The following is an 18,861-nucleotide window of genomic DNA, read 5'->3' on the forward strand; positions in this document are numbered from 1 at the left end:
CATAGCTATCCCTTAACTTCCATTGCCCATTGGTTAGTGCCAAATTATTTCCCAAAACTAGACCCATATTAAGATTGGTTCGAGAGGCATAGGCCGCTTGTAGTCAGGATTCTACTTCTTGCGCTTGTCTAATGGCAAAGTGACACTACTCAACTGTCTACTTCTTGCGCTTGTCTAATGGAAAAGTGACACTACATCCAGCAAAGTTACACTACTCAACTGCACCTGAATGTTGAAATCCAAACCATGCAAAAAATATTGCAATTAGGTAGCTGCTAGGATAGGGATATAGGCCGCTTGTAGTCAGGATTCTACTTCTTGCACTTGTCTAATGGCAGTCTCTACATCCAGCAAAGTGACACTACTCAACTGCACCTGAATGTTGAAATCCAAACCATGCAAAAAATATTAAAATTAGGTAGGTGCTAGGATAGGGATAGAGGCACATTCCCATCATGGCTATTTAGAACCCCCTTGGCTAGGGTTGGCGGCCAGCTGGATGGTTTGACGCGCCCTCCAAAAGTTCAACCTGATTCATTATTCCCATTTCTTTTATGAGTTTGGGGTCACACAATATTTTTACAAGCAATATTTCTAAATTTACAAGCACAAACAATGGTGTAGGTGATTGCTTCGGACATCTACTAAGGTGGGGTTCCTATCTTTGATGCTTAGCATTTGTCCTTCTTGCCTTGGCAGAAATTTCCAATATCCTCTGAGGGTTAGGGAATACCTTCTTTTCGACACTACTCCTGTGTGATAGGAGTGAGCAATTATGCAATTGGATCTATATCTGTTATTCTTGGATGATAGTTGTCATAGCTTGCTAGCCTTTAATCCAGGGTTCTTGTCTTGGAAAAATGACACTCGAACTCTCTTATATTAACATCGAGTTGCGTCATGGTTAAAGGTGATATCTTAAGGTTGGTTAAGCTATATCGAGGCCAGATGTAGAATAGAGACCAGTGAGTCTTTTATTTGTCTCAAGGTCCCCCTATGAAGTAACAATAGATTGGCTCAATTACCTTTAATCCCTAAATAAGTCAAGTTAAGCCCTATATAGGATTTATCTCATTGAACTGCTTGAGCAATTAAGGTTAATGCTTCACATGCGTGTCTTATAACTATCTTTAAGATAAATCACTAGCAGTGCAACTGAAACCATCCATGATACCACGTAACCTAAATGCGAGTCCTTCTTAGGATGATGATGCAATGCAGAATTCTACTCTTGGGAATTTCATTTCAATGCACTTATGTGAATCATAAATAGAGGCTTGTATTTTTCTTTCAAAATCATAAGGCATAATGCATGTGCAAGCTACATCTCCCTAAAGGATTATAGGAGCCCAACACCCAACTTATTATTGCAATAACCTAAACATGCTTAACCCGTTATTGTGGCACTCACGATTTTCATGGACTTGATTCAAGCTCTTACTCCTAATTTTCCAGTTTAACCAATTTCGTGATGCAAAAAGTATGATTTTTGCTTATTGATGGATATGCTATATGGTCCTGATTACCCATTTTTTAGTTTCTTTTACCTCTTAAACATGCCAATACTAGTGCATAAATCTAATGCACTACAAGTCCAACAATAAATTTCTTGATTTCAATGTGCACAAATGTGAAATCTTTTATGCAAGTTATTCATTCTAAGTCATCCAGAGTGCAATAAAACACCATTTTTCAACATGCCTTATTTGGTGGTTAGTTAACATAGATTTTTACCAGAACACTTCCCCCTTCCCAATGAAGTCGATCCATGTTTTTTTGAAGAGTTTCCACCAAAGTAGATTTATGGGGCGCACTTGGTTACCAAAGTGATGTGGTTCCTTGACCTGCAGCTCCATCGGTTGAAGGGGGATTTGCGATCGGTTGGACCCTGCTTCGCTTGGGAGGCATTGTATAATTTGGCTTTTTCTTTGCAGCTACGCACCCAGGCTACAAGAGAGATGATTCCTCATGGGAGGAGATTTTCGTGAGAACCCTCTCTAAGCGGGGAAAAAAGACGACAAGCTTGGAAGCCTTCAAAGAGGAAAAATTCCCCCCCTCTCTCTCTCTCTCTCTCTCTCTCTCTCTTCTCTTCCTCTCCCTTTCTCTCTCTCTCTCTCTCTCTCTCTCTCTCTCTTTTCTCTTACTCTCTTCCTCACACTCTCTCTAGTCAGTCAGCATGTGGGAATCACGATCCCCAATCCCCTCCTTCTCTACGCTTAGGGCCTTTTATAGTGTCTGGGGGGGGGGGGGGTTAGGTATGGTATGAAGCCCCTCTTATTCCCATCAGGGTGGCCAAGTGGATGGCTGCCGCCATGCAGAGTATAGGGGAGGGGAAGTAATCATTGCCCTCCCCCCATGTCATCCCGTCCTCCACCAGTCGACGGCCACAACAGCCCCCCCTCCGACCTCACCAGCTGGAGCTTCCCCCATGCCCGCACATCGTCAAATGGTAGCCCCCCCTGTGTCTACCATGTGGAGCTCCCCCACGCCCATGTATGTATGTTGGGGGCATGGCCTTTTTTTTTTCTTAAAAAAATTTCATTAATTAAAGGGGGGCAATGGGAAATACATTCGGGGTGGGAAAAAAGGGGGAAATATTACATCCTCCCTACCCTTAAGGAATCGAGATATCCTCATCTCAAAAGGAATTGGGGGTATTATTGGTTGAGAGTCCTCTCATCAATCCATGTGGCATCTTCTTCTGAAAAGTCCTTCCACTAGATGGGGTACTCCTTGGGGATTCTACTCCTCAATCTCCTTTCTTGAATGTCTAGGATTCTAACTGGCCAAAGCTCAAGGACTCCTTGGCTTGGCATTACAATTTGTTGATCATTGAGTACATGGTTAGGATTGGATACATATTTCTTTAGTAGGCTAACATGAAATACATTGTGAATTGTTACATTCTCAGGGAGTTGGAGATTGAAGGCATTGGTCCCTAGGTATCTGAGGATCCTATGGGGTCTACAATACCTTAAACTTAGTTTTTTAAACTCTCCCAATGATAAGGAACTCTTCTTGGGTTATACACAAATAAAAACTATGTTTCCCTCATTGAAGAGTCACTCTTGTCTATCTAGATCTGCATAGGCTTTCTACCTATCCTTGGCAACTCTAATGTCTTGTCTGATGGCCTTAACCTGCTCATCCATTTCCTCAAGCATTTCCTTAGAAGCTTCTACCCTTAAAGTAGGATCTGAAAATTTCAATGGGGTACGGCAATCATGCCCATACAATGCTTGCAAAGGTGTCATTTGAATGCTTTGTTGGTAGGAAGCATTATAGGAGAACTCTACCAATGCTAGATATTGGATCTATTTCTTGGGTTTGCGATAGTAATAAGCTCTAAGGATATCTTCAATGACTTGAGTAACCCTCTTTGTTTAGCCATGAATTTGAGGGTGATAGGTTGTGCTAAAATAGAGTTGGGTCTCAATGGCCCCAAATATCCCTCTCTAGAAGTGAGATGTGAAGAGGGAGTTGCTGTCACTAATGATCCTTCTAGGCAACCCATGGAGTCTAAATATCTCCTTGATGAACAGTCTAGCAATATTTGAAGCTTTATAATTTGTCTTGACTGGAATGAGGTGTGCAACCTTGGTGAGCATGTCTACTATAACCATAATTGAGTTGTATCCTCCTTGCACTGAGGGTAACCCAACAACAAAGTCCATGCTGATAAATTCCCACTTCATTTGGGGGATGTCAAGAGGTTGCAGCTTCCCAGGCATATTGACTGGCAAGACAAACATTCCGTGAAATATTTGAGCACGTCTCTCTTAAGCCTCCCCCAATGGTAGCTCTTTCTGACCGTGTTGAGGGTCTCGACATATCCAGGATGGCCTGGAAAGGGGGAATCATGTACTTCCCAAAGTATTCTCAGTTTGAGTTTCTTGCTCAAGGGTATGCATAATTTTGTTCTAAAATAGAAAAGTACCTCATTGACAGAGAATTCTTGATATTTGACCTTAAGTTTAGGGTTTTGGTCCTTTTTCAAAAATTTCTTTATCATCCCCAAATATTCTGGATCATGGCTAGTTTCTTCCTTGGGCTAGTTCAAGGATAGGATTGCCAGGCATTGACACCATAGTTGCTAATGATTTCGGCCATTGAGGGTTCCTCCATGATAAGAGAGTTGAGGAACACGTTGCGACTTAGGCATCAGTGACCACGTTCTCTTTGCAGGGTCGATACCTGATCTCAAAATCATACTCCTGTAGAACTTCTATCCAACGACATTGCCTCATGTTGAGGTCGGTCTGGGTGAAGATCCATTTAAGGCTCTTATGGTTCGTAACCAAAGAAAACTTGTTACCAAGCAAGTAATGTCACCAAAGTTTGAGGGCATGAATCATTGCTAGTAGCTCTAGGTAATGGGTGGCATAATTCCTTACATGGCCTTTTAGCTTTCGCGAGGAATATGCTATGGGATGACCTTCTTGCATTAGAACATAGCCCAGTGCAAGTGAGCTAGCATCCATGACGACTTCAAATTCCTTACTTAAGTCAGGGAGCTTCAAAATTGGTGCTGCCACCAAGCTACGCTTGAGTTGATCAAAACTTGCTTATTCAGAGGAGGGCATCCACACTATGGCAACTTGCTTTTTTAGCAAATTTGTGAGGAGTGTTGCAATCAAAGCATAGTCCTTAATGAATACCCTATACCAACCTGTTAATCCAAGAAAGCCAAGCACTTCTTTAATAGTAGCTGGTGGAGACCACTCTTGGACATCATTAACCTTGGTAGGGTCTACAAAGATTCCTTCATTTGACACAATAAATCCAAGATATTCAATTTTTCTTTTGAGGAAGGCACACTTTTTCTTCTTAGCATAGAGCTTATGAGTCCTCATGGTCTCAAGGACGATGCGAACATGGGATTCATGATCCGCCTCTTCCTTGGAATACACCAAGGTGTCATCAAAGAGGATGAGTATGAAATCATCGAGGTATGGTCTAAAAATGTCATGCATTAGCATGTTAAATGTGGTAGGGGCATTAGTCAATCCAAAGGACATTATTGTGAATTCAAAATGACCATACTTGGTATTGAATGCCGTCTTCGAAATATCCTCATCCTTGACACGGATCTGATAATACCCTGACCTCAAATCAATTTTGGAGAAGATTTTGACTCCCTAGAGTCGATTGAGTAACTCATCTATCCTTGGAATGGGATATTTATTTTTGATGGTTACTTGGTTCAGGCCTCTATAATCGATGCAAAGTCAAAATGTAGCATCCTTATTCTTTTGGAACAAAACTGGACCTCCCCAAGGTGAACTGCTGGGGTGTATGTACCCTTGGTCCAGTAGTTGTTTGAGTTGTTCTTTTAACTCAATGGCTTCAGGAATGGACATCTTGTAGGGCCTTTTTGCAATTGGTGCAGCTTTTAGCATTAGCTTAATCTCATGATCCACTTCCTTAGGTGGTGGTAATTTAGTCAATTCTTCTAGGAACACATCCACATATTCCTTTAACCATGATGGTTCTTCATTGGTGTCCTCTACCTGATTTGATTTTTTTATTTTGATCAGGTAGACGGGTAATCCCTTTCTTATTCCTTGAACTATTCGTGTTGCCTTAGCTAGTTGTATCTTTGGTCTACATGCTTCTCCTTGTGTTGTGACTAGCTCACCCTTAGGATTCCAAAAGGATACTTGACCCTTTCCACAACGAATGTGAGCATCATTGGGGATTAGTCAATCCATCCCGAGCAGGCATTCATGGACTCCTAGATTCATTACTTTGAACTTAACAGTTGTGGGCTCGTTTTTGAGTAGGAATTCCACCTTAGCAGTTTGTCTAGTGTAAGTAATTTCTCACCCATTTGCTAGTTCGACAAGTAAAGTGGATGCAGTTATAGTGGTTATTCCTAACCTTCTTGCACAGGTTGGTGAAATGAAGGAATGAGTACTGCCACAATCAATCATGGTTTTGAATTTCTTACCCTGGTGGTCTCTGATGGCATTTGAATCACAAAGAATTGGTGGTTTGGCCCTTCTTATGGAGAGCGGCATGAATAGTTGCCCTCTCAATCTCGGCTTCCATGCACGGATCTTCTTCTTTGTCAAATCCTTTAGTGGTAATATTGGAAGTTTTTGCATTTCCCAATGCTGTAGGACCGTGGCCACAGGTAGCCCTAGCTTGGCCTCCAAATTTCCCTTGACGGCGGTCTCTGCCAAGTTTGTTACATTCCCTTTTGAAGTGCCCAGGCTCATTGCAGTGAAAAAAACGTAGGCTTTGATCACTTCTTTGAGTGGGAACAAAGTCACTGATTGCATTTACTCTTGGCTTCTTCCATTGGCCTTGACTCTGTCCTTGCACCCTTGTAACTTGAGCTTTCGACATCCCTAGATTCTAGTCTCTGTAAGCCCAAGGTCTGGACTTTTGGTGGACTTCATGGGCAATAGAACCTGCTCTTATCAATGCATCTTGCAAATCCGAAGGACGCATTGATTCCAGCTGAGTGTTTATTGATGGATTCATCCCATCACAAAACTTTGAGACTTGTTGGGGGATACTCATTGTCGGGGCGTATTTCAGCAAGGAAACAAATTTCAACTAGTATGCCTCCAAAGACAAGCCCAACTGCCTCAACTTAAAGAACTCATTCATCTTCTGAGTTCTATATGCAAGTGGCATATACCTTCCCTACACTGCTTTCTTTAGTTTTTCCCAATTTATTGTGCTTTCAGTGTGACTGCTTGATCTTTACACCATTTCTTCCACCACAACCTAGCTTCACCGTGAGCTTGAGCTTGGCAATCATGGCTTAGTGCACCTGTTTCGGATGCACTGAAATAGTCCTCGATGAATTCAATCCATATTTCGGCATCACCTTCAATAGTTTTCCCTTTTCTGTCCAATTCTGTTGGTTTAATTTGTTTGAGAAGAAACTTCTTCTCTTGTGCCTCTGCTGATGTAATATATTAAATAAACAAAAGGGAAAAAAACATTTCCGCCTTCATGGCGGCGCATGTGCTGTGCCGTGATGCCGCGAGAGCTACGAGGATCGATATGGAATAGAGGGGAGGGGGGGGCAGCAAGCTCCTCGCTGGAGCTTGCTCAGGGCCCTCTCCATGCTTACTGACAGGCAAGGGGGGGAGGATTCCCTCCCCTCCCCTATATAAAGAGGAGAGGGCAGCAGTTGTGGGGAAGGAGGGAGGATACTAAGTTGCTGCCGTCAATGTGCGCTGAGAAAAGGAGGGAGGATACTAAGCTGCTGCCATCAACCTGCGCTGAGAAAAGGAGGGAGGATACTAAGCTGTTGCCGTCAACGTGCGCTGAGAAGAGGAGGAGGCCTCGTGTCACTGCCGAAGGCCGTAGAAGGTCTGTCGAGCCACCGCCACTGTTGCCGCCCTTGTAGCCGACTGACGGCTGGCTACCCCCCCCCCCCCCACGTCAGTGAAGCTTCTCTAGGAAGCTTCCTAAGGGGGGGACTAATCAAGCCCCCATTCACCCCTCATATCCCCTTTGAATTTTCATTTCCCCCCTTTCCCGGGTTTTTAAACCCCAAGCCCCCTTTCACCCCCCCCTTATATCCCTTTTAAACTTTTTTACCCCCCTCACAACTATTTTTTACACAACCCCCTAAGTTTTTTTTAATTATCCCCGTGTCCCCATTACTTCTTCCTTTTTCCCCCCTGGATCCCAAATCCAAACCATCATCATGGGCCCGGATGTTGTCCCGTGAGGCAGAAGTAGCCCGTGAGGAAGAGTAAAAGAGGGAAAGTAGAGGGAGTGAAAAGAAGGAGTGGGGTAAAAGAGGAAGAGTAGGGAAAAGATAAAGAAAAGAAGGAGTGGAGTGAAGGAGGAAGAGTGGGGAAAAGATAAAAGATAAGGAAGGGAAGTAGAAGATAAGGAAGGGAAGTAAAGATAAAGAAGAGTAAGAAAGGAGTAAAAGAGGAAGAGTAGAGAAGGAATAGAGGGAGGTAGAAGGGTAAAAAGGGAGGAAAACAAAAGAGGAAGAGTAGAGAAGGAATAGAGGGAGGTAGAAGGGTAAAAAGGGAGGAAAACAAAAGAGGAGTGAAGGAGGAGGAGTAGGGAAGGAGAAGGAAAAAGTAGAGGAGGTGCAAGGAAAGAGAATAATTTCCTTCTATACCTTTTGCCCCAAGCCAAAGTTCTCCAAGGGTTCATGTGGTTGCAAAACCACACTCACCCATAAACTTTTTGCCAAGTATAGAACCTATAGGACCTTATTAGGCTTTGTAAATCTTTTCCTCTCTGAAGAACCTAAGAATCTAAAGGTCCTATCATTCCTTCTCGTGATCAACCGTTTTAACGACACCTTGCCTCGAAAGAGAGACGGTGGAATTCCAGAAGAAAGAGTAAAAGCTACCTTCACATTCGAACTACGATGCCGCCTAAGAAAGTCCAAGATGTAGCTGCGGGAGAGTCATCTCCTGGTATCCATGTGGATATCTCACCCCAAAACCAGGTTTTTCTTCTTGGCTTTAATTCGATTTTAAGTCAATCATGCAAAGAGAAATTGTTAGGGATAGGATATATTTGTCCGAGTTATTTGTAATGAAGGAGTTTAGCTTATTTGAATGAATGATAATGTATAGAACTTAGTTTCCTTCGAATAGCATCATGCATTATAAATTATGAGCAAGATTATCTATTTACTATAGTAGTATATTTCAGTTAAATCCTGAAGGTATAGAAATTGTATATTGCACCATTAGTCCTATTCCTTTTTGCAACTAATCATTGTAAATGATTAAATTCATGAAAGGTTTCTTTCGTTGCTCAAATTACTAGGAAGTTATCATTGCTAATTGCACATCTTAGCAAGGGAAATGATTGTTAATTGGCATGAGTTCGTCTGCAAGGAAAAAGGAAGATTAAACTGAATTGTATTGACTGAAAAGTAAATTGTCACAAGGATAGCAAAACTGTGACAAGGCGATCAATATTACCTTCCAAAAGATAACCAAACCAATCTAAACTTAGAAATACCATGCTAAAGAGAAAAATATGCCTTGGAAATGATTTAAAGACCAAAGAAACATTCATACCTTAAGCACTTGACTACTTTCCTTATTGTAGGTTCAATAAATCCGTAAATAAAAAGAACTAGGGTTGTCCCTGAGGTTCTTAAAAAGAAACCCTAGGTTCGACATACATCAGCTTAAAGAAACCTAAACGGATTATTTCAATGTAGGACGTGCGCAACAAGTTTGAAGTCATGTAGTCTTGTGACTGGTTCACAAGACGAAAGGGTAAATAACCTCAACAAGGATGGTAGATCCTTACGCAAGTTATCTTGCAAAAGGACGTATTCATGAATATCCTTCTAAATAAGGAAAGTTATAAACCTGAAACTAAAGTATCTAATGACCTTTAGGGTTGATCAAGTTAGGTTAATAAGGTACGCCCTAATCCGGACTATAAAGGATCTCACCAAGTTACAAGACACCTTGGGAACGAGTGTTGATACACTCAAAAGGAAAGAATAATTCCTTAGCAGTTTGCCAAACAACACGGTTGTTTACTGGAAATGTTTGTGTTTGCTAGAGATTTTAGAGCACTATTTGAATTATGAATTACAAATTAAATGAATACCTATACTTTAGGTTAAAGGCTTGAAGGGAGAGGCAGTTTCAGTTGCCCCCGATTGCCTGCCTAAGCCTAACCAAGGGGGTTGTTGACCACGCCCGGAACGTGGACCGAACCCGCCGCAAGAGGTCTCTCCATTGAGCTCTACTTGAAGCAGGAGGATGCTTGGGTGCCAGGGGGGGCTTTGGCCGTAAATCCCTCGCCTTCTGGGTCCTGCGCAAGAGGCTAACGTGACTCGGGATTGGATCTCGAGGCCCACATACTAGTTTACGGGCCGAATCTTGGAATAGTGATCCATGCGGATTACTGGATAGCCTTTGGGCAGATTATGGACAAGCCTACGGGCGGAACTCATTGTATTTCAAAGATAAAATGATGAAATGTTAATAAAGAACTTGCTTGATATTGTTTTTCTATGTCACGTGATAAGATTACGTGAAGGAACCAATGCTTAATGGTTTAATTAAAGAAGTTGATTATTATATGTCAAATCAATGTGTAAGATAATTACATAACTAAAAACAAACCGAGGAAAGTGCGGAGGATGGGCCATGGGTCCGTCCTACGGTTGGGTGGTCCTGGTTAGCCGGGAACTTTTCTCAAAGAACAGCAGGATGATCATCAAAGAAAACGAATCATGGAAGCAATGACCTAGAGTTATGTCTTACCCGATTTACGCTGTTTTAGGGGAACAGAATGGGACTATGCCTTATGGCAGAGAGGTTGAGCTTTGCATCCCTCTCGTTTCCGTTCTCCTTGAACCAAGTGCAACATGAATCCGCTTCGGACTTGGCGTTTCTGGGTAAAGTAGTTCGCTCGGGTCCGACGCTAGTTGCTGTTAGTTAATGACCAGTCAGGGAAACCCTAATTCCGGTCGATCCTAAGTGGGAACGGCCAGGATTCTTCCGCTACGTGGCAGACACGGGAAGACCTAGATCGCAAATCTCGTAACATTCCATGGGAGTGCCGGGCGGAGCTTTCTAGACATCCTTTCCGATGGACTATTAAGATGTGTCCTGGATGATACTAAGGGGACACGTTACAGTTGGTATCAGAGCCGACCAACAACGCAATTGTTTTTTTATAAGATCTCAATAAAATGAAGTAAAGAAATTGTTGCTGTCCAAACATTTTCTTACCTTCAATGCTGTCTTGCAGAATTATGAAGCGTGGAACAAGTTTTTGGTATTTCAGGTCATGTTTATGACTGCAATGCATTCTCCGCTTTATAGACAAAGAATTGGGATGATGAACATCTTGGAGCATATTTATAATCCATCACCTTTATACATAGAACGAAGATGGATGGGGTCTTCAGGAATCTACTATATAGCCGCCCACCGGTTTGCTTATCTACAGACCAACCTAAAGAGGATCAGGTGGTTGGAAGACTTGAAGGTCGTGAAGTTGTTCATTTTTGTGGAAGCTCACGTAAATTCAACTCTACATATCCGAGGTCGGAGGGTTGAGATAAACTCATATGTATATGAGGAAGTAACCCGTGTAATCCCAGCTGACAGGATTAAAGTGTTGGGCCACCATGAGAAGTATGGATTCCAACGAAAAGGGTATCCTGAACTTCCAATGAATTATAGATTCCTAAAGATCCATGACCCAAAACCCTACTATTACACAATTCCAGTGGACAAATGCAATACAACGTTGTTCTCCCCAAACTGAATGTAACGATTGGCTTATCATTACATGAAACGTTGTATTAAAAAAGGCTATGCCCATGTAAATACAAATAAAGACTTCTTTTTATCAATATCTGGCTGTGCATAAGGGTTGTTAAGAAGTTAAGTAGCTACATTGTTTACGAGATAGCTGAACTAAAAATGAAAGATAATCTAACGTCGATTATCATATAATAACATTAAGAAAACCTTTAACCAGGCACAACCCCAGGTACAAGTTACAAATTTGCCTCCTACATCAAGTACTGCTGTGATCCAGGAGAAGAAGTTTCTCCTCAAGCAGATAAAGCCACCCGAGTTTGACGGGAGAGGCAGATTAGTCCAGGTGATGCTGAAATTTGGATTGAATCCATGGAGGATTACTTCAAAGCAGCTGGTACTGCACCTACCAATCAAGCTATGCTCACCAAGTTAAAGCTCACCGGCGAAGCTAGACTTTGGTGGAAGCAATGGTGCAGGGATCAAGGGATTTCAGAAGGATCCGTTACCTGGGAGAAGCTGAAGAAAGCCGTGCAGGGAAGATACTTGCCACCTACATATCGCACGCAGAAAATGAATGAGTTCTACGAGCTAAAACAGTTAGGACTCACTCTTGACGCATACTACTCTAAATTCGTTTCACTTTTAAAGTATGCGCCACAGATGGACATGATGCAGCAGGTGTCCAAATTTTGTGCGGGCTTAAATCCACCAGTAAATACCCGTCTCGAATCTATGCGTTAGATCTTCAAGATGCGCTCATTCGAGCGGCGCCTATAATTCAGGAGCTGCAAGCTAGACCAAGGGGTAACAAAACTTGGTCTTATAGTGACCCGAACAAAGGAGCATTCAGACCTCAAATGAAGAGAGTTCAAGGTCATAATCAGGGATAAAGAAAGAAAGCAAGAACAAATAACGTCAACAACTTTGTTCCTACTCAAAGTAATGGCCGAAACCTCCGTTGTTTCCACTGCAACGAACCCGGTCACTTCAAGAGGCAATGTCCCAAGCTCAACGGAGGACATCGCCAAACGCCTTTCCAAGGAGCAGGCCGCGGTCAAGGTGCTGCCACTCGTGGAAGAGGAAGAACTGCCTGCATTGCCAATAGGCAAAGATGCGAAGAAGAAGAAGAGGAAGATCCGACTATGGAAGCAGAGTTCGAAAGAGCAACAGTCCACGCCGCTCTACACAAGAAAGGGCCGAATCGCCAGTTCTCGGTGATTCAGACACCGTCGGACTATCAAGGTAAAGGTTTCAAAACCTTGATTGATTGTGGCAGTACACATTTCTTTATCTCACCAGCATGTGCAAAAAGTTTAGGAATAGCCACAGTAGAAGCACCTACCCTGCTTGTGGAATTGGCAAATGGTCGTGAGGTAACTTGTACCAGGCAAACTGCTAAGTTGGAATTCTTTCTGGGAGGAAAGAAGACTTCAGTCAAATTCAGAGTCATGAATTTAGGTATCCATGAGTGTCTACTTGGAATGGATTGGCTTAAGCCCAACGACACCCACATTCACTGTGGAAAGGGTCAAGTTTCCTTTCGAAACTCTGAAAGGGAATTTGTCACAACTCAAGGTGAGGCAGGAGTGCCAAGAATCCAATTGGCCAAAGTATCTCGGATCATAAAAGGAGTCAGAAAAGGATTACCCGTTTACCTAATCAAACTCAACAAGTTAGATCAAAAGCAAGAGCCTCATGAAGGACCTTCTTGGCTAAAGGAATACGCTGATGTATTCCCTGAAGAATTGACTGAACTTCCACCTCAAAGAGAAGTAGATCATGAGATTAGGTTAGTACTTGGAGTTGTGCCAATTGCAAAGAGACCTTATAGAATGTCCATACCAGAAGCAATAGAGTTGAAGGAACAACTCAAGCAATTGTTAGATCAGGGCTACATCCGGCCTAGCAATTCACCATGGGGAGCTCCGGTACTATTCCAAAAAAAGAAAGATGGGACACTTCGACTATGTATTGATTACCGAGGGTTGAATCAATCAACAGTCAAGAACAAGTATCCTATTCCTAGAATAGATGAGCTTCTTGATCGTCTTCAGGGTGCAAAGATCTTCTCCAAGATTGATCTCAGGTCAAGTTACTCTCAGATAAGGATCAAGGAAGATGATATTCCAAAGACGGCCTTCAATACAAGATATGGGCACTTGAGTTCCTCGTTATGTCATTCGGGCTTACAAATGCACCTGCCACCTTCAATAGATTAATGCAGGATATTTTTAGACCATATCTTGATGATTTCGTGCTTGTCTTTTTTTATGACACTTTAGTCTATTCTAAACAGGAAGAAGATCATGAACCTCAACTTCGGATTGTCCTTGAGACAATGAGGTCACATACGCTGTATGCAAAAATGAAGAAGTGTGCATTCTTCAAGCGTCAGATTGAATATCTGGGATTCATAGTATCATCAGAAGGAATATCAGTAGACCCAGCCAAGGTCAGAGATGTGCTTGAATGGCCAACACCAATATCTGTCAAAGAAATACACAGCTTTCTTGGATTGACAGGATGGTATAGGGTCTTCATCAAAAACTATGCTTTGATCGCAGCACCTCTGACGGATTTACTAAAGAAGCAAACTTCCATTACATGGTCGACTTCCGAACAAAATAGCTTCGACAAATTGAAGCAAAGTTTGGTATCAGCACCTATTCTAAAATTTCCAGACCTCCATAAAGAGTTCGAGGTAGTAACAGATGCTAACATTCTTGCCTTGGGGTGTGTACTTATGCAGGAAGGTCATCCAGTAGCATACTCTTCAAGGAAATTGAAGAGTCATGAAAAGAATTATGCCACGCATGATCTAGAATTACTAGCTGTCATCCATGCTCTAAAGCTTTGGAGACACTACCTGTTGGGTAACAAGTTTACTCTAGTAACTGACCATAAGAGTCTCAAATGGATCTTTACCCAGAATGAGCTCAACATGAGGCAACGTCGGTGGATTGAAGTGTTGGAAGAATATGACTTTGAAATCAAGTACCGACCAGGGAAAGAGAATGTAGTTGCCGATGCACTTAGTCGCAAGGCATTCCTAAATTCCCTAATTTTGTAGAATCCATCAACGGCTAGATCTCTGGCTACAAAAGTATCTATGCCAAACAACCCTATACTTGAATTAGCTAGAGAGGAAGCATGCCATGATTTGGCCTACCAAACAATGCTAAAGGAAATATCTACGAAGGAGCAGAATCAAAAGTTGCAAGCTAAGTATCAGGAATTTTCCATTGATAATGGACTTGTCTACTACAGAACAAGGCTGTGTATACCAGCAAGCTAGTCACTTAAGCAGAAGATAATATGGGAAGCTCATGATTCCCCTTTGGCAGGACATCCTGGCTATGCTAAGACTCTTAATGCAGTTAGAAAAAGCTACCATTGGGAGAGGCTTAAAGGTGACATTCTCAAATATGTCATTGAGTGTTTGTCTTGCCAACATGTCATGATGCCAGGGAAACTGCAACCCCTTGACATTCCTCAAATGAAATGGGAATTCATCAGTATGGATTTTGTTGTAGGCTTACCCCAAGTCCAGGGAGGATACAATTCCATTATGGTTGTGGTTGACATGCTTACCAAGGTTGCACACCTGATTCCAGTAAAGACAAACTATAAAGCCTCCGACATTGCAAGATTGTTTATCAAGGAGATATTCAAGCTACATGGGTTACCTAGAAGAATCATTAGTGATCAAGATTCTCTCTTCACATCACACTTCTGGAGAGCTATCTTTGAAGCTATTGGAACTCAACTCTGTTTTAGCACCGCCTACCATCCCCAAACGGATGGCCAAACAGAGCGAGTAAATCAAGTCATCGAGGATATGCTTAGGGCATATTACTCTCGAGAACCTAGGAAGTGGATTCAATACTTGCCTTTGGTAGAGTTTGCCTACAATGCTTCTTACCAGCAGAGTATTCAGATGACTCCTTTCCAAGCATTGTATGGTCATGATTGTCGAAGTCCTCTAAACTTTTCTGATCCAACCCTAAGGGTTGAAGCATCAAGGTAGATGTTGGAAGACATGGATGACCAAATAAAGTCAATAAGAAAAGACATACAAGCGGCCAAGGATAGACAAAAGGCATACACAGATTCAAAATGCCAAGAAATAGTCTTTGAAGAAGGAGACATGGTCTTCATTCGTGTACGCCCTAAAAATAATTCTCTATCCCTAGGAGAGTGCAAGAAGCTAAGTCCAAGGTATTGTGGGCTGTACAAAATCCTCAAATGCCTAGGACCCAATGCTTATAGATTGCAACTCCTTGAGAACCTAAAGGTTCACAATGTATTCCATATCAGCCTATTGAAAAAATATGTACCCAACCCTAACCATGTACTTGATGACCAACAAATTGTAATGCCTAGTCAAGGAGTCCTTGAACTAAGGCCGGATACGATCTTAGATGTTAGGGAGAGACAGTTAAGATCTAGAACCTTGAGAGAATGCCTCGTCCAGTGGAAAGATTATCCCGAGGAGGATGCCACTTGGGTAGATAAAGGCACTCTCAACCATCAATACCCCTAGTTTATCTCGAGATGAGGACATCTTGATTCTCTAAGGGGGAGAGAATGTAATATACTAAATAAACAAAAGGGGAAAAAAAATTTCCGCCTTCATGGCGGCACATGTGCTGTGCCATGATGCCGTGAGAGCTACTGGGATCGATATGGAATAGAGGGGAGGGGGGGCCAGAAAGCTCCTCGTTGGAGCTTGCTCAGGGCCCTCTCCATGCTTACTGATAGGCAAGGGGGGGAGGATTCCCTCCCCTCCCCTATATAAAGAGGAGAGGGCAGCAGTTGTGGGGAAGGAGGGAGGATACTAAATTGCTGCCGTCAACATGTGCTGAGAAAAGGAGGGAGGATACTAAGCTGCTGCCGTCAACGTGCGCTGAGAAAAGGAGGGAGGATACTAAGCTGGTATCGTCAATGTGCGCTAAGAAGAGGAGGAGGCCTCGTGTCGCTGCCGAAGGCCGTAGAAGGTATGTCGAGCCACTGCCACTGCTGCTGCCCTCGTAGCCGACTGACGGCTGGCTACCCCCCCCCATGTCAGTGAAGCTTCTCTAGGAAGCTTCCTAAGGGGGGGACTAATCAAGCCCCCATTCACCCCTCATATCCCCTTCCTTCGAATTTTCATTTCCCCCCTTTCCTGGGTTTTTAAACCCCAAGCCCCCTTTCACCCCCCCTTATATCCCTTTTAAACTTTTTTACCCCCCCTCACAACTCTTTTTTACACAACCCCCTAAGTTTTTTAAATTATCCCCGTGTCCCCATTACTTCCTCCTTTTTCCCCCCTAGATCCCAAATCCAAACCATCATCATGGGCCCGGATGTTGTCTCGTGAGGCAGAAGTAGCCCGTGAGGAAGAGTAAAAGAGGGAAAGTAGAGGGAGTGAAAAGAAGGAGTGGGGTAAAAGAGGAAGAGTAAGGAAAAGATAAAGAAAAGAAGGAGTGGAGTGAAGGAGGAAGAGTGGGGAAAAGATAAAAGATAAGGAAGGGAAGTAGAAGATAAGGAAGGGAAGTAAAGATAAAGAAGAGTAAGAAAGGAGTAAAAGAGGAAGAGTAGAGAAGGAATAGAGGGAGGTAGAAGGGTAAAAAGGGAGGAAAACAAAAGAGGAAGAGTAGAGAAGGAATAGAGGGAGGTAGAAGGGTGAAAAGGGAAGAAAACAAAAGAGGAGTGAAGGAGGAGGAGTAGGGAAGGAGAAGGAAAAAGTAGAGGAGGTGCAAGAAAAGAGAATAATTTCCTTCTATACCTTTTGCCCCAAGCCAAAGTTCTCCAAGGGTTCATGTGGTTGCAAAACCACACTCACCCATAAACTTTTTGCCAAGTATAGAACCTATAGGACCTTCTTAGGCTTTGTAAATCTTTTCCTCTCTGAAGAACCTAAGAATCTAAAGGTCCTATCATTCCTTCTCGTGATCAACCGTTTTAACGACACCTTGCCTCGAAAGAGAGACGGTGGAATTCCAGAAGAAAGAGTAAAAGCTACCTTCACATTCGAACTACGATGCCGCCTAAGAAAGTCCAAGATGTAGCTGCGGGAGAGTCATCTCCTGGTATCCATGTGGATATCTCACCCCAAAACCAGGTTTTTCTTCTTGGCTTTAATTCGATTTTAAGTCAATCATGCAAAGAGAAATTGTTAGGGATAGGATATATTTGTCTGAGTTATTTGTAATGAAGGAGTTTAGCTTATTTGAATGAATGATAATGTATAGAACTTAGTTTCCTTCGAATAGCATCATGCATTATAAATTACGAGCAAGATTATCTATTTACTATAGTAGTATATTTCAGTTAAATCCTGAAGGTATAGAAATTGTATCTTGCACCATTAGTCCTATTCCTTTTTGCAACGAATCATTGTAAATGATTAAATTCATGAAAGGTTTCTTTCGTTGCTCAAATTACTAGGAAGTTATCATTGCTAATTGCACATATTAGCAAGGGAAATGATTGTTAATTGACATGAGTTCGTCTACAAGGAAAAAAGAAGATTAAATTGAATTGTATTGACTGAAAAGTAAATTGTCACAAGGATAGCAAAACCGTGACAAGGCAATCAATATTACCTTCCAAAAGATAACCAAACCAATCTAAACTTAGAAATACCATGCTAAAGAGAAAAATATGCCTTGGAAATGATTTAAAGACCAAAGAAACATTCATACCTTAAGCACTTGACTACTTTCCTTATTGTAGGGTCAATAAATTCGTGAAGATGAAGAACTAGGGTTGTCCCTGAGGTTCTTAAAAAGAAACCCTAGGTTCGACATACGTCAGCTTAAAGAAACCTAAATGGATTATTTCAACGTAGGACATGTGTAGCAAGTTTGAAGTCATGTAGTCTTGTGACTGGTTCACAAGACGAAAGGGTAAATAACCTCAACAAGGATGGTAGATCCTTACGCAAGTTATCTTGCAAAAGGACGTATTCGTGAATATCCTTCTAAATAAGGAAAGTTATAAACCCAAAACTAAAGTATCTAATGACCTTTAGTGTTGACCAAGTTAGGTTAATAAGGTACGCCCTAATCCGGACTATAAAAGATATCACCAAGTTACAAGACACCTTGGGAATGAGTGCTGATACACTCAAAAGGAAAGAATAATTCCTTAGCAGTTTGCCAAACAACACGGTTGTTTACTGGAAATGTTTATGTTTGCTAGAGATTTTAGAGCACTATTTGAATTATGAATTACAAATTAAATGAATACCTATACTTCAGGTTAAAGGCCTGAAGGGAGAGGCAGTTTCAGTTGCCCCCGACTGCCTGCCTAACCCTAACCAAGGGGGTTGTTGACCACCCCGGGAACGTGGACCGAACCCGCCGCGAGAGGTCTCTCCATTGAGCTCTACTTGGAGCAGGAGGACGCTTGGGTGCCAGGGGGGCTCTGGCCGTAAATCCCTCGCCTTCCAGGTCCTGCGCAAGAGGCTAATGTGACTCGGGATTGGATCTCGAGGCCTGCATACTAGTTTACGGGTGGAAGCTTGGAATAATGATCCCTACGGATTACTGGATAGCCTTCGGGCGGATTATGGACAAGCCTACGGGCGGAACTCATTGTATTTCAAAGATAAAATGATGAAATGTTAATAAAG

This window comes from Lygodium microphyllum, chromosome 9 (assembly GCF_053477565.2).
Source record: "Lygodium microphyllum isolate KBCC chromosome 9, Lygodium_microphyllum_v1.1.10, whole genome shotgun sequence".
NCBI classification, from domain to species: Eukaryota; Viridiplantae; Streptophyta; class Polypodiopsida; order Schizaeales; family Lygodiaceae; genus Lygodium; species Lygodium microphyllum.